The sequence below is a fragment of the Catharus ustulatus genome, chromosome 4 (assembly GCF_009819885.2).
Source record: "Catharus ustulatus isolate bCatUst1 chromosome 4, bCatUst1.pri.v2, whole genome shotgun sequence".
Lineage (NCBI taxonomy): Eukaryota > Metazoa > Chordata > Aves > Passeriformes > Turdidae > Catharus > Catharus ustulatus.
In genome coordinates, this window is record NC_046224.1 from 52,781,217 (window position 1) to 52,795,114 (window position 13,898).

A 13,898-nucleotide genomic window follows, 5' to 3' on the forward strand; every position below is an offset into this window, starting at 1 on the left:
TTATGCAATTCAATGATTTCTCACGAATTCAGTGATCTTAAATTGAAAAATAAGAATTTCCTAATAATTTTGTCTTTATAACACAGTTTGTATCCTGAAAAACTTTTCTATTTATTCTTTCACAGAATGAGTGAATATTTCCAGATTACATCTTTGGTCTTGTTTCTGTATGAGTTTATGAAACTTTTGTACACTACTTTACAGACAGTCATTGCAAATATTTTAGCAAAAATATGACTGGGTTTTTGTATGTTCTGTATTCACCTGTACTACAGAAGAGGTAGTATATGAAAAGGTTAAATTTCCCATAGCTTTGTTTTAACAGGTGAGATTACAAGTGTTGTCAATGTCTCTTTATCCAAAACTAATTAAAGACCAACTGGCAGGAGGGCCACTGGTGGTGAAACTGGAAAGTCTTGGGTGAGGGAGTGACAGCTCTTTATCAGGCTGCTGTGAATAGGATGCCAGGAGAGTCAAACAATTGTAATATGTTTTCAACACCAGAGATGTAGGACCTGGGGGAGTGAATCCAGCATGTGAGCACAGGAATACAGTCAGCACCTTGAATCTGTGGCTCTAGGGGTGGCAGTAGGACCTTAGATCTGTTCTCTGGGTTGTAGGAAAGGTCTGTCTCCTGAATCTGTGATTTTCTCCAAAGGCAGATGACAGAAATGGCATGGCACCTTGGTGATTTCAGTGTGGTTTGTATAAGGTCATCAGATGCAGATGAATGTTTTGCATTTTGTTTAGAAAATTCAGATTGGGCAAACCCATTAAAGTTCACATATTCCTTTTCAGGTTAATGGTTAAAGAAACTAATCTCTATTTTCACTCTTTCCTTGCAAGTATAAAGGTCAACCTGTGTAGCAATTGGAAGTGAAATCCAGTTATTCCTTGATAATAGATTCTCTTGATTAAATATCACTAATCACATCAATATTAACCATAACTGAAAGACTTGAAATAAATCTGGCTTTCAGTTCTGAAAATCAGTTTATTGCCCAACAAAATTAAATAAATAGTTTATGTAATAGAAATATTATTGCTTATATGTAACCCTAACAGTAAAACTTCTATATTAGCTCTTCAAATTATATTTATGTTCATAACTGTAAAACGTAAAATTTGGTTTAGATCCTGTATAACAGCAGGGACATTCTTTTTTTCTGCTAAAGCACTGAGGTAACCTAGGGACATTGTAGTTTGGGATTTATAACTTTCACTTCTTCAGCTGCACAGCTGGGAAAACAATACGTAAAAATACTCACATTGCTGAGACATTTTTCTTGAGTATGAGGAATGTGTAGAGTTGCAAATTCACTCCAGATGAGCATATTGGTTGAATCTCTTGAAGTTTTTTCTCCTTACTGTCATCACAAACATGGCAGAAACTATACTTGAATCTCCAGCCTTATGTTGCAGTATTTAAATCAGAACTTACAAAATGCACAATACTTTAGTCACTATGTCTCCATCTAAAATAGGGTTTTTTTATTCTGTTTCCTCCTCATGATTAATTACTGATGCCTTGTCATATTTGGGCACAGAGATTATAATTCTTACTATTACTGATTTAGAGTTTGTGCATCTTTTTGTACTTATTTTTATTTTTCTTTGGTCATTTTCTTGTGTCCTGCAATCCAGTTAGTTCTTTCAGAATTCCAATAACGAGAAGAAAAGTTTTATAATAAATAGTGGCCCTGAACTGCACACAGGAAGGGAGAGAGATTATGTGCTTCTATAATTTTATCTTAATTTCCAGTTTAAACTATTCTTCCTAAAGGGAAACATTTTTTTTGTAACTATAAATGGACTGTGTTTCAATATGCTCTCTGTTCATAAAACTGATGAAATGGTCCTCTCTGTATGTCAGATTACCTCAGCAGAATTTACAAATGGAAGATGATGATTTTGCTAATGTCCATGGGCAGGTAGACATAATTTGGTCCCAGATGCTCTGCCTAATGTTCATGGCAAAAGTGACTCAAAAACAATGCCTCCATATGCCATAATTGCTGGAATTATTTCTCAGGCATATTCCCTTGTCATCCCTCATATGTAGAACTCATTAGATTCCTAGTGGGAGAACATATGGAGAAGAGAGTTGATGGAAAACATTGTAAAACAGATTGTGTATTTAAATTTATATTATAAAAGACCTCTGTGCACAGGCAAACTTAACAGAGAAAGTTCAAACTCTTTCTTTCCACTTCATAAGGAAATTGGCATTTATGGAACTGTTGTCTCAGTGCATTCAAATCCACTTCTAATGGTGGGTTAAAACATGTCTTTAGGGATAATAGTGGGAATATTGCTGCTAATTAGAGGTCAACTCTTCAAAATATTTACTTAAACTATAATTAACATCTTTTCACTAATAGGAATGACCAGAAGTTCTGCCCATACAAGTCTGTTGGCAGGATCAGGCTTTTGGCTATGGGTTTGTGATTTCAATGTCAACATAATGTCTTTGATGAATACCATGTTTCTGTTTCACAAAAAAATTGTTAGTATTTCTTTTATCCAGCTCAGCTGACTAATGGATGGGGATCATATCCAGGGCAGAGATTTTTTAATGACTACTGACTACTATTAATTGATTATTTGTGATCTGTAGCAGTTAAATACAGCAAAAAATAAGCTAATCATACATTAATTCAAAGTATTATACATGGACATCTGTGATACTTTTTTTGGTTACATTTAGCACTCTTTCCTTTTTAAAGGTAATTTATTTTAACTTTTTTTTTTACTCAAGACTGACCCTGACACTAGTTTCAATAGGGAACATTTGGGGTGCTATAAAGTGTCCCCGTAGGAGAGGTGGGCAGCAGCAGGAGCTACCCATTGGACAGGTGGGAGGTGGATAGACTGATGTCTATGACCTTAATGCAGTGGCTGGCAAATATGGTCTATCACCTAGAGAAAGCCTAGAAAGTGTTTCTAGAAAAACACATCTGCCCATCTCCTAAAGGAAGAATTCTGATAGGTTGTCTCTTATTATATGAATCAAATATTATGCCTAAATCAATAGAGAAGCACAAAGAGAAACTGTAGGGCATCCATTACAGTGTGGCACTTTAGGCCTTAAAAATTTCTGATATGTCCACAGGATGTCCATCTAGGTCACTGCCTTTTTTAAAGAAGACAGAACTGTTTAAATAGTGTCTGCAGTAGAGTCTTGTGTGTATTTGCTGGCCACTATGCCTTCCCTAAAAACAAGATTTGGTGTCATGTTGTGAGAGAGGGCTTCCAAAGTTCAGATCCAACCCTCCTCCCTTGCTGCTGTAAATGGACTGTGTTATTATACTGTTCTTCTAAGCCAGAGTCCCAGAGTATACTGCTGGCAAGTTGTACCATTGCCCTGCACCTTTCAGGGCAGAATAGTTACTCTGGCAAGTCTCAGCAGGAAGCAAAATGTGCATTATCACACGTGCTTTGTCTTAATACTGAAAATCTTGATTGTTCTCTATGTTTGTTTTTTTTTTTTTCCCTGACAGCTACAGGAAAAATGTTTATTATTAGGTGGAAATGTAATTTTTTTTTATTTTGCACCAGTCTGAACATCACACTTAAAAGTTATATTTTGCAGTTTTAAAATAGTGTCATCCATTAGTGATTTTTTAAAATCACTGCAGCAAAATGGTCATTGGGTGGTAAGTCTCTCATCAGCATGTTGTGGTTTTGCCATTTTCTCAGTATGTGCATGAGAAACTAGATGATGAAGTAGTAAAAGAGCCTTGAAGATATACTGATTTAATTAATCTCAGGCAAATAGACCTTGATTAGTGAAGGAAGTTATAGTGCTTCTGTGTAAGATTGTCTTCCATCATTCAAAATATCCAGCCCTCTCCTTTGATTTAAATTTGATTATAAGAAATTTGGCCAGTAGTAATATCGATATAAAAGATTAATAGCAGCTTGAAAAATGGATCCTTAAGTATTGATGTACATGATCAAGTATTCAGCACATTTCAAATCCTGGGCTTTTCCTAATGCTCCTAATGGATAAGTAAAGTAGCAAGTATTTTCCACGTTTTTATATCCTTGGAAGGAAATACAGACATACCAGCAGACTGACAGCTGAAGTGCTCACTGTACTTCAGTTAATGATGTGTTTATTGCTCAAGTCCACATAGCTTGGATCTTACCTCACCTTTTGTTAAAGCATGTAACATAAGAGCCTTAAACTGATCGATTTCTGCAATTAGCGGTTCTGAAAGGAAGCACAAAAGCAAGTTCAAGGCTGTTTATGCCTGGGTTAACTCCACTGTCTTTAGTGAGGTTATTCTCCTGGTAAATCTAGTCTCAAAATTCTAGATAAATAGTTCAGAAAATTAAGCTGTAGTTAATTTAAAGACATACATTAAAGGGCATATGAAACTTCAAGGGATTGGGTAAGAATAAAATAAAGATGACAGAAAATTAAGGTTTCTTTTAATCTTTCACCAGATACCATACTGTTATAAAATTGTGGCAATTATGGTTCTGGTCCCATCTTGAACAGAAATATGTGAAATTCAGTCCTGGTCTTATTCCTGCCATAAAATACATACCAAAGGCAGTTTATGAATGTCATTTGGCACTAAACTTTTCTTCTCAAAACCCCAGTGTGAGGTCTCTGTTCCATGCCTTTGCACCTTAAATCCTGAAAATAGAGCTTTCTGGAAACTTTGCTGATGACTAAAGCTTCTTATGGACTTCTGCTGAGGTTTACATTTCATACTGACTACCTGTGCCAGCTATTCCAAAAACTGTGTCATTGGTTCAAAGTCCTGTGTCTCCTCACTTTTTTTGTCGATCAATATACTAAAAAAAATATGCTTTATAAATAGTCTTTAAATTTGATGTGTCTGATAATTTGCAGCAATTCCAAAATGGTATTTCTTACTTTATTTCAAACAAGTAAATTATTCACATATCATGAACAGTAATAAACTCAGTCAACTCATTCACAATAAAGAACTGTGATGCCTTAAGCTACTTTTTGCCAGTCAGAATATTGTCAAGGTGACCTTTCATGCTGTTTCAATTGCACAGCCTTGCCATTATTTAACTATTAAAATGATGGAAAGCTTGCACTTTGCTATTTGAGTGGCAACATTTCTAGACATGGTGACCTGAAGAGATGGAACCATGGAGAGGCTATAATTAATGTGCCACATTAAGGAGTTAAGGATAAGTAGCCAAAGAAAGACTGAACCTGGCGGAGCAAAACATTCTAGTCTTGAAAACTAAAAATCCATTTGCAATGCTTTCTAGAATCCTAATAACTGCTGCTTGTGTCAAGTAATTAATGATAAGTCATTTTTCCTTCAGTATGTCTCCACCATCCATTGTTGAAATGTACATGAAAAATGCAGCTTCTGGATTGCTACAAAAACTCCTCTCAAATTTAAATATTAATGAGATAAATGACAATTTATATTGTTAACTTCTATTTTAAAAGGAGAAAATTAATTTCTATTTTTTTACATTTTTACATGTCTATTTATACAAATAGAAATAAATAGAAAAAAATAGTAATGATAGTAAAAATCTGTCCATTACAATGTTAAAATGTAATTGTTTCATGACATTATGATTAGACATATTCTGTCTACGTGAGGCTTGACTCGTGTTGACAGAAAGCAAAATCATCAGAAAGATGTGGCTGTTGAAAAACCTTTTGTCTTCACAATGCTAATGGAGGAGGATGAACATCACAGACTGTGGGAGCTGTGTAAAAAGCAGAAGAGAAGAAGGTTTCTTTTTCCATCAGCAGTTAGGTGATTTATATACATGACTCTCATTAACATTAATGGAAGTTATCTGCCTCATTTTTTACGAGCCTGATGTGAAGTTAATGGCAGTCTTCCCATTGTCTCTAGTGGGCTGTGGATCAACCAGTAAGTGCACAAATGGGCTTGGTTGAAATATTGGTGCTTGTAGAATGGTGCTTGCTTAGAATTTCAACATGCTTCATTCACAGTTAAAACAAAAAAATGCTGTGTGAATGCCTAAGTGTCTGATCTGAGGAGTTTAATGGTGCAGAGTGTGCTGATCTGTGGCACTGTGGGGCATCCACATGGCAGACTGAAGAGATGCCTGAGCCAGCTTGCAATGAGCTGGTGTGATCATGAGCAATAATCTGCCCAGCAGCATGAACTGTCTCACTTTTCAGAGAGTTGAGCTGGAGTAGGGGTGATGGGGTTTGTGGTCCAGACTACAGGGTGAGGGAGTTGCAGCGCCATTCGATGCTGTACTTATATCAGCAATATGGTAATGTGCAATCCCACCTTTCTTTGAAATCCAGCCTGAGATCTGCCTCTCTGCTGAGTTCTCCTCTGCTTCTGATTGTTTTGCTTGTGTTTTGTTTTGGGTTTTTAATTTATCTTTTTTTTTAAACAGAGGAATCATTTTCATTGCAGTAAACCTTTCACTGACTTATGAATGCTTTGCACATTTAACAAATCTAGACTGCTGCTTTTTCTTCTCTGAGGAAGGGAAGGAGACCTGATCTTACCAGCAAAATTTGAAGGACATCTGTTCACAACTGCCCTGGGATAGAGTTAATTTTCTTCTTAGTAGCCAGTACAGTACTGTGTTTTGTATTCAGTATGAGAATAATGTTGAAAATTCGCTGGTGTTTTGCTTGTGTATGAGTGGTTTGTAAGTCAAGAGCTTTTCAATGTCCCATGCTCTGCCAGTGAGGAGCTGGGAGGGAGCGTGGCCAGGACAGCTGACCCTAACTGGCCAAAGGGTTTATTCCACACCACAGAACATCAAGCCCAGTATATAAACTTGGGGCAATGGGTTGGGAGGCGTGATCACTGTAATGAACACTGGCAAGTAGCTTGTGAGCAATTGTATTTTTTTTTAAATTACTATTATTGTACTTATTATCATCATTATCATCATCTAAATTTGTTTCAACTATTAAACTGTTCTTATCTTAACCCACCTTTTCTTTGACTCTCATCCCAATTCACTGGGAAGGTAAGTGACCAGCTGCATGGTACTTAGCTGCTGGCTGGGGTTAAATCACAGCAGCATGCATGCTCCTTGTTATGAGCCAATCCCTACAGGGAGAGGTGACCAGCTTTGCTGCCAGTGAAGAGCACTTCTCACTATACACAGACAAACCAGTACATAATAGCTTTCCTGTGGATTGGGAGCTTCTCTTATAGCTAATCAAGTTCATGCTAAAGTATTCCCAGCTACATCAGGTTTCTCCTTACCACAATGTCACAGTGGTATACATGTGAAAAACTGCCCTCCTGAAGAACTTGAATGTTGAAGCCGAGCCTCTAGCAAGAATAAGGGGAGCTAGATTCTGAGGGCTTTAACTCACAAAAGGTTTCTGCTCCTGCTCTGCCAGACATGGCCACTGATGGTCTCAGTCTCAGTCTGTAGCAAGGCTGGGCATGTGCTTTAAAGATATAAATGTACACACAGTGCAAACCAGACCAACACAGACTAGAGACCAGCACTGTTACCTGAGCCCACATAAGCAAACAAAGCTTGCACAGGGCACGAGCAGCACAGACAGTCCAATCACATCGTCTCCTCCAGCTGCCCAGGATTAAAACCTGTGCACCAACACAGTTTGCTGGACCTGAAGTGTGCCACAAAATGCAACTTATTTCTGCTTCACACTTAGATTCTGCTATGGTCTTTTTCTCAGCATGACATCATGAAATGCAGATGCATTGGATTTTTCTCAGCTCTGGGTTCCTCACAGTTTCAAAACATGAGCTGAGAAAAGCAGGGACCATGATATTGGCAATCCATCAGGTAGGGAAAGAGCAAGTACCCAAGTGCGGGATTTACTAGCTACATTCACAGATTTTAGGGGATGCACAGCTGGAGTAATTGCAGGAGGAACAGAACAAATACTCCCTACTTGTTCAGCTGTGCTATGGTTCTACACCATGCATAACAGAAAAGGTAGGTGTAGGGAAGAAAACAGAGATTAGTGCCATTCAGTTTACAATGTTATTTACAAGCTGTGGTTTGGTGCTTTAGTTTTAATTAATATTTTCTTCTTTTATTTTCTTTTTTTTGCTTTTTTATTTTCTTTTCTTTTTTCTTTTCGTTTTTCTTTTCTTTTCTTTTCTTTTCTTTTCTTTTCTTTTCTTTTCTTTTCTTTTCTTTTCTTTTCTTTTCTTTTTTCTTTTAATTTAAAAAAAAGGACTTTCATGCCTTATTAGCACTCACAAGTTGGACTGCACTACTCTGTAATTTTTTTATTGCATATAAATCTAAATCTAATAAAGTTCTGCACTTTTATTAAGGACTTGTTTTCTGCTTAATTGTAAGGAAATGAGAAACCACAGAAATGCCAAAGGGTTTTATTAAAGTATCAAAAACTAACAAGCCAATTAAATAGCACTCTATGTCCCTAAAGTAGAAGGCATAGAGGCTTGCACTTACATTGATATTTTCTTTGACAAAGAAATCAACCCTTATAGAGTCAAACCCATAAAATGTATTGGAATACACTAAGTGCAGATTAGCAGTCCTTTTACCACAGAAATAATAAAAAAATTTAAACCCATGATTCTTTAAAAACCTGGTATCAATACTGCAGGTTTTAAGTTATTTCTGTTAAAATATATGGATTTTCAAACAATGATTAAATCCATGTGTGCCATAGATATCAGTGTCCAGATGAGTGCCAGAGTCTTCTTGCCTGCATTCATGCTGGGACTGTACTGCATCTAGGATTTGTTGTAGGGGCTGTGAAGGTGCTGTGTAGTACCCTGGATTACATGAAGTCCACTTCACAAGAAAAATTGCTGTCCTTGGTGATGCAGGTACTTCTTTGGTGCCTAAGAACAAGTGCAGATCCTCTGAAAGGTGTAGGGATATGATTAACACTGGAGCTTACAGAAAAATTTCTGCTTTGGATCCTGCTCTTGACAGCAGAGACACAGAACCAATGAGTGTGGCTAGCCAACAAAAATCCCCATCACACTAACAGGAGTTCTTCCCCACTGTGCATTGTGTAACTATGCTTGGTACAGTTCCATAAACTGTTGGCAAATCTGAGATGGTTCTGAAGGCATTCCTGTACAAGATTCTTGTGAGAATCAGCAGGAATATTTGGATGCAGGTACTCTGTGCTGTGTTTTTTTTAGACAAATTTATGAGGAGGAGATAGAAGTATTTTGCTCACTCTATGAGCAAACTCTGTGTGCTGGATACAGTTCCTGAAAGCCTTTTCTGGGCTAGAGAAAATCCAAACATAAAGCTAATAACCAATACAAATTAGACAAATTCCTTGCAGTTTACCATTGAAAGAGAAAGTGGTTTCCATTTCAGGGGGATTTTTCCCCTAGTGGATCATGCAAATCTGTTCAGTCTTTCACTCATTTCTATTGGATGAATGTTCATATTACAAAGTCATCATCATTAAACATGTTGTGCAGGCAGTTTTATCAATAAGGATAAGGGTAGAATGATCACAAGGTATTTGATCCTCACTTTCAAGATGACCTTTCATTGTAAGACAGAAGAATGCAGCATAATCTGTGGATACTATTTTTCAAGCACTAAATTTCACTCAGCTCCTTAGTGAATTGGAAGACCTTTTTAGATTCCAGAGCTGTTAATAATCAGCTGTATAACTAAAAGTATGAAGGCAGAATTGCTGAAAATGTTCAGCAAACAAATGGGTATTTTTTTATGGTTACAACAGCACATGGTGATGGTTCCTCTATCCATTGTGGAACTATAAGAAATGAGACTCAAGGTGGGTTCATTTACCCCTACAATGTTTAATCTTCTCAGTCTACAAGATGAAATTAAACTATGCAATCTAATATATATTAGAAATGGAAAACACTAGTGAAAGGTATCAACAATTAGCACATCTTAGCAAAAAACAAAATATATACCATTATTTGATCCACTTTTATTAAATACAGATTTTATATTATTTGAAGATTAGTTTCCAGAAGGATGAGAAGCTTTTAAATTTCACAGTATTTGAGACTCGTGTGGCCCACTGTGATTGGATGTTAGCATACAGAGTCCAAAAAACAGTGCAGAAAATAGGCTCATGATAAACATCCACCTGTATTTAGTGTTCAGTGTGTGCATGTTCTAATATTCTTAGATCTCTATCCTGCATTTGTTTTTGGAAACCAAACTGTAGTAATATATGACATGCAGAAATATGTGATATGCTCAGAGGAAGGGAAATAAGAATTATTGATATAAAACCATGAGTGTTTATACCATAATAACATTCCATACCATAACGAGAAAATTATTCACCACTATAACCATCTTGCTGAGATGGCAACTAAGATTACAAGGAAGAGTTTATGCAAATTTTCATATGACTTTTCAAGTAAGGTAGTATATTCAGCATTTCCTGGTTCATGCATGTCTGCCATACAGTAAAAAATGTTTCATAGTTCTTTATTGCCATGGGCATAACTTCAATGGAAAGAACAACCCTGTTCTCAGGACAAATCTCCTACACCCATAAAACCCCACTTAACACAATTTCACTTTGAACACGTTCACTCTTCAATAGTTTCCTGCCCTCACAGAGCAAGCATGACATTTGAACATCCCACCAGTTGCTGCACGTTCAGCATAGTGAGAATTTCCCCCAGTGTTATGAGTGACCACTTCTAAAGGGCACCATGAACTCGCCTGAATGGAAATCGAAATCTTGTTCACAGTTAAGCTTTCTTGTTGTTGATATCAGCACTTTTAACACTTAATTTATGGAAGGGACATCTTTTTTTCCCAACTGATCTGATTTCTCCCAATTCTTGTATTATTTTGTATCTTTTGCATCCTCTTCTGTATTTGCAGAAAATTTTAAGGTAGGGAAGGGAGAAGGAACTTGGAATGAAAGTATGCATCACTCACAGGCAGTTAACCAAATAAAACAACGACAGTGGGAAGACAGCTTAAACTACATTTGAGCTTTATTCAGGTGCAATTAGATGTTTACAACTTTTAATTTTTGTGTTCTCTTGCTGGATTGGTTTTGTGCTCCAAGTATATCTCCAGTTGGTGTTGATCAGCTGACTTTATGCGCTGTTTCAGAAACATTATTGTGAACTTATGAAACAGGGCCTCATGGGGGGTGACAGTTCCACCTTCACATCTTTCTGCCAATGTAAAGCTCCTTAGCAGAGGCATAATTCTCATCAGTTATCAGTTATACCATTCATGCTGCTAGAACAGGGGTAAGCGGGTTTTGCTGACAGAAAAATACATCTCAGAAAGTCACAATGAATTAAAAAAAAAATAATGCAAACATCATCTTGCAGCAACTCTGTTATGGCAACCCAGAAAAACCAAGCACATCAAGAGTCTGCTTAGAGAGAATTGTCAAGAAAGGAGCTATTGGTACAAATCCAAGATCTGCTGTCTCATCCCTGCAGGCTAAAGAGACTGACAGCTCCTCTGAGAGGATGACTCCTCCCTGAAACTCACCCTCTTCTTGTGTCATAGTTTGATGATATTTATACTGACAGATGTCACAAAATGACATTCTAAGATGATTTGGGTTCAGGCCTGATGAACAAATGGTTTGAACTCAAAAGTTTTTGAGGTAAAACCACCCCAAACTTCTATGACATGCATTTATCTGCAGTTGAAACTGATAGCCTGCAGAAAGAGACATCTGCAGATATGACATGTTTACAAACTCATCAGAACATGCCCACCACCTTGACTGCTTACAGATATGCAAATGAACTTTTTGAAGTACAAAGCTTCCTAGGATTGCAGAATCCCAGAACAATTCAGGCTGAAAGAAACTTCAGGAGGTCTCTAGTGCAACCTCTGACACAAAGCAAGGCTGTATCTTAGATCAGACCAGGTTATTCAGGGCTACATCCAGATTAGTTTTAAAAATCTCCAAGGATGGAGACCTCACAATTGTTTAAATAAAGCTTTCAGTGGTGTTTTCATAAGGAATCTAATTAGAAAAAAAGGGGTATCTTAGTGCAGGGCAGATATAGTGTTGGGAAAGTGTCTGACAAAATGGACTTGACATCTTTTCCCTATTCTGTTGCTCAAAATGTCCATTTCTATTACTTTTTCATTTTGTTTGTCTTCCTCTTGTGCAGACTTCTCTTCCATTGCATACAAAATTCTGTGAAGGGCCATGGCACAAGGCATGCATAAATTGGCAAACCTCTGGCAGGCTTTCTTTGTTATGAACTGTAGGACATCTCCCCTGTTGTACAGGTATCACAGCCCTTTGGTTTCTTTGCTAGTAATGGTTGAAAAATTGTATCTTACCTAAAGTTGTTTTGCCAATGCAAATCAAATATGTGATGAGTAAGTGACACTCCCAAACACTGGTTTGAGCTTCTGCCCACTGTGTGCTCTGGCAACGTTTTATTAGATATTCTTTTAGATTTGAGGAAGAAAATCTTTACTATGAGGATGGTGACACATGGGAAAAGACTTCCCAGAGTGTTTGTGAATGTTCCACCCCTGGAAGTATTCAAGGCCTTGTTGGAATGGGCTTAGAAGCACCTGGTCCACTGGAACATACTTCTGCCCGTGGCAGTGGTGTTGGAATTTGGTGACCTTTTAGGCCCCTTTCAACACAAAACATTATTTTCTGATTCTATAACTGTTCTCAGTGAGATATGTTTTTCAGAACTAAACCAAGTCCCTAAATATTAATCTGTTTTCTTACTGTGTTATAGAAGAACCCTCTCCCACAATTTCAGAATTTTCCTCAGTTTTCTGTAGATTTCTCTCCTTACAATCCCGAATGGGCTTTTCTCCCGCCTAATTAACTACCTCCTTCCTGTCTCTGAATGTAATTTCCAGTCACTGACTGCCTTGTCCTTGCTGAACTGTGTGGTTAAAGATGGTCAACACAGCCAAAAGAAGCACAGAGGGTCCAAGTATAGCGAGGTTGGCTCCCGGGGCCATAGAAGGCATGAATCACTCTCTCTCTCTCTCTCTCTCTCTCTCTTTCTGTCTGAGATAGAGACATATATGTGCATTTTTACCATTGGTATTCCATTCTGCTCAGTCAGAGGGGGCAGCAGGATGAGGCTGTTGTGCTGAATGTGTTTGTGTGAGTGTGGTGTATGTTTTCTGAATGGCTGGTTACATGCATTTCATAATACATACAAGGCATGCATGTGCTCTGTATATGCCTGCTAAGAACTCATGCTCAGCCTCATTAGGGGCTGAACCTGGGTTTTGTTCATGCAGCATCCTCACAACTCTTGATATACTGAATCTGGCCTGTTTTCTCCTGACATACTGCCTTTCACTCTGGCCCTAACTTAGGAGCTGATAACTGTGCATTTCTCTGAGAACTTTCTCATTCCTTCATTGTGATATGTTTAAAATTCTTTAAAATGTGTGTCTTTCTCCATTGGTAACTATAAATAGAACAAACCCTGATATAAGAAAAGAAACAGTCTGATTTAGGAGCATTTATAATCTCTGCCTCCTCTGCCCCCACTCCCGCCCCCTCCATTAGAAGCAATTACCTTACTGCTTCTCTCTCTCTATTTATCTATCCATCTATCTGTGAATCCTTAGCAAGTAATTAAGACCTTGTGCTGTCATGTCAGATTGCAACCCAAAGTAGAAAAAAAGAGTAGAAAAGATAAATTAATGCTAAACTCCTAAGAAATATTCTAGTTCTTGTTAATGAGTTTTAGTAGGTCATCACTCTGTCCTAGTCAGATGTTAGGAGAGAATATTAAAAAGAAAATAAATTAAAAAGTAGAAATAATACTTGTCTACATGTAATGTGGAAAATGTGGAAATGCTGTCTGCAACAACGGAAAACCAAAATAGAAGAGGAAATACGAGCTTACCCTAAAGTCTCTGAAAACAAACACTTTTATCTGACTGAACAGCCGTCTTTGCAGGTTGCCTGTATCTGGTGGGGTTTGGTCTGAAAA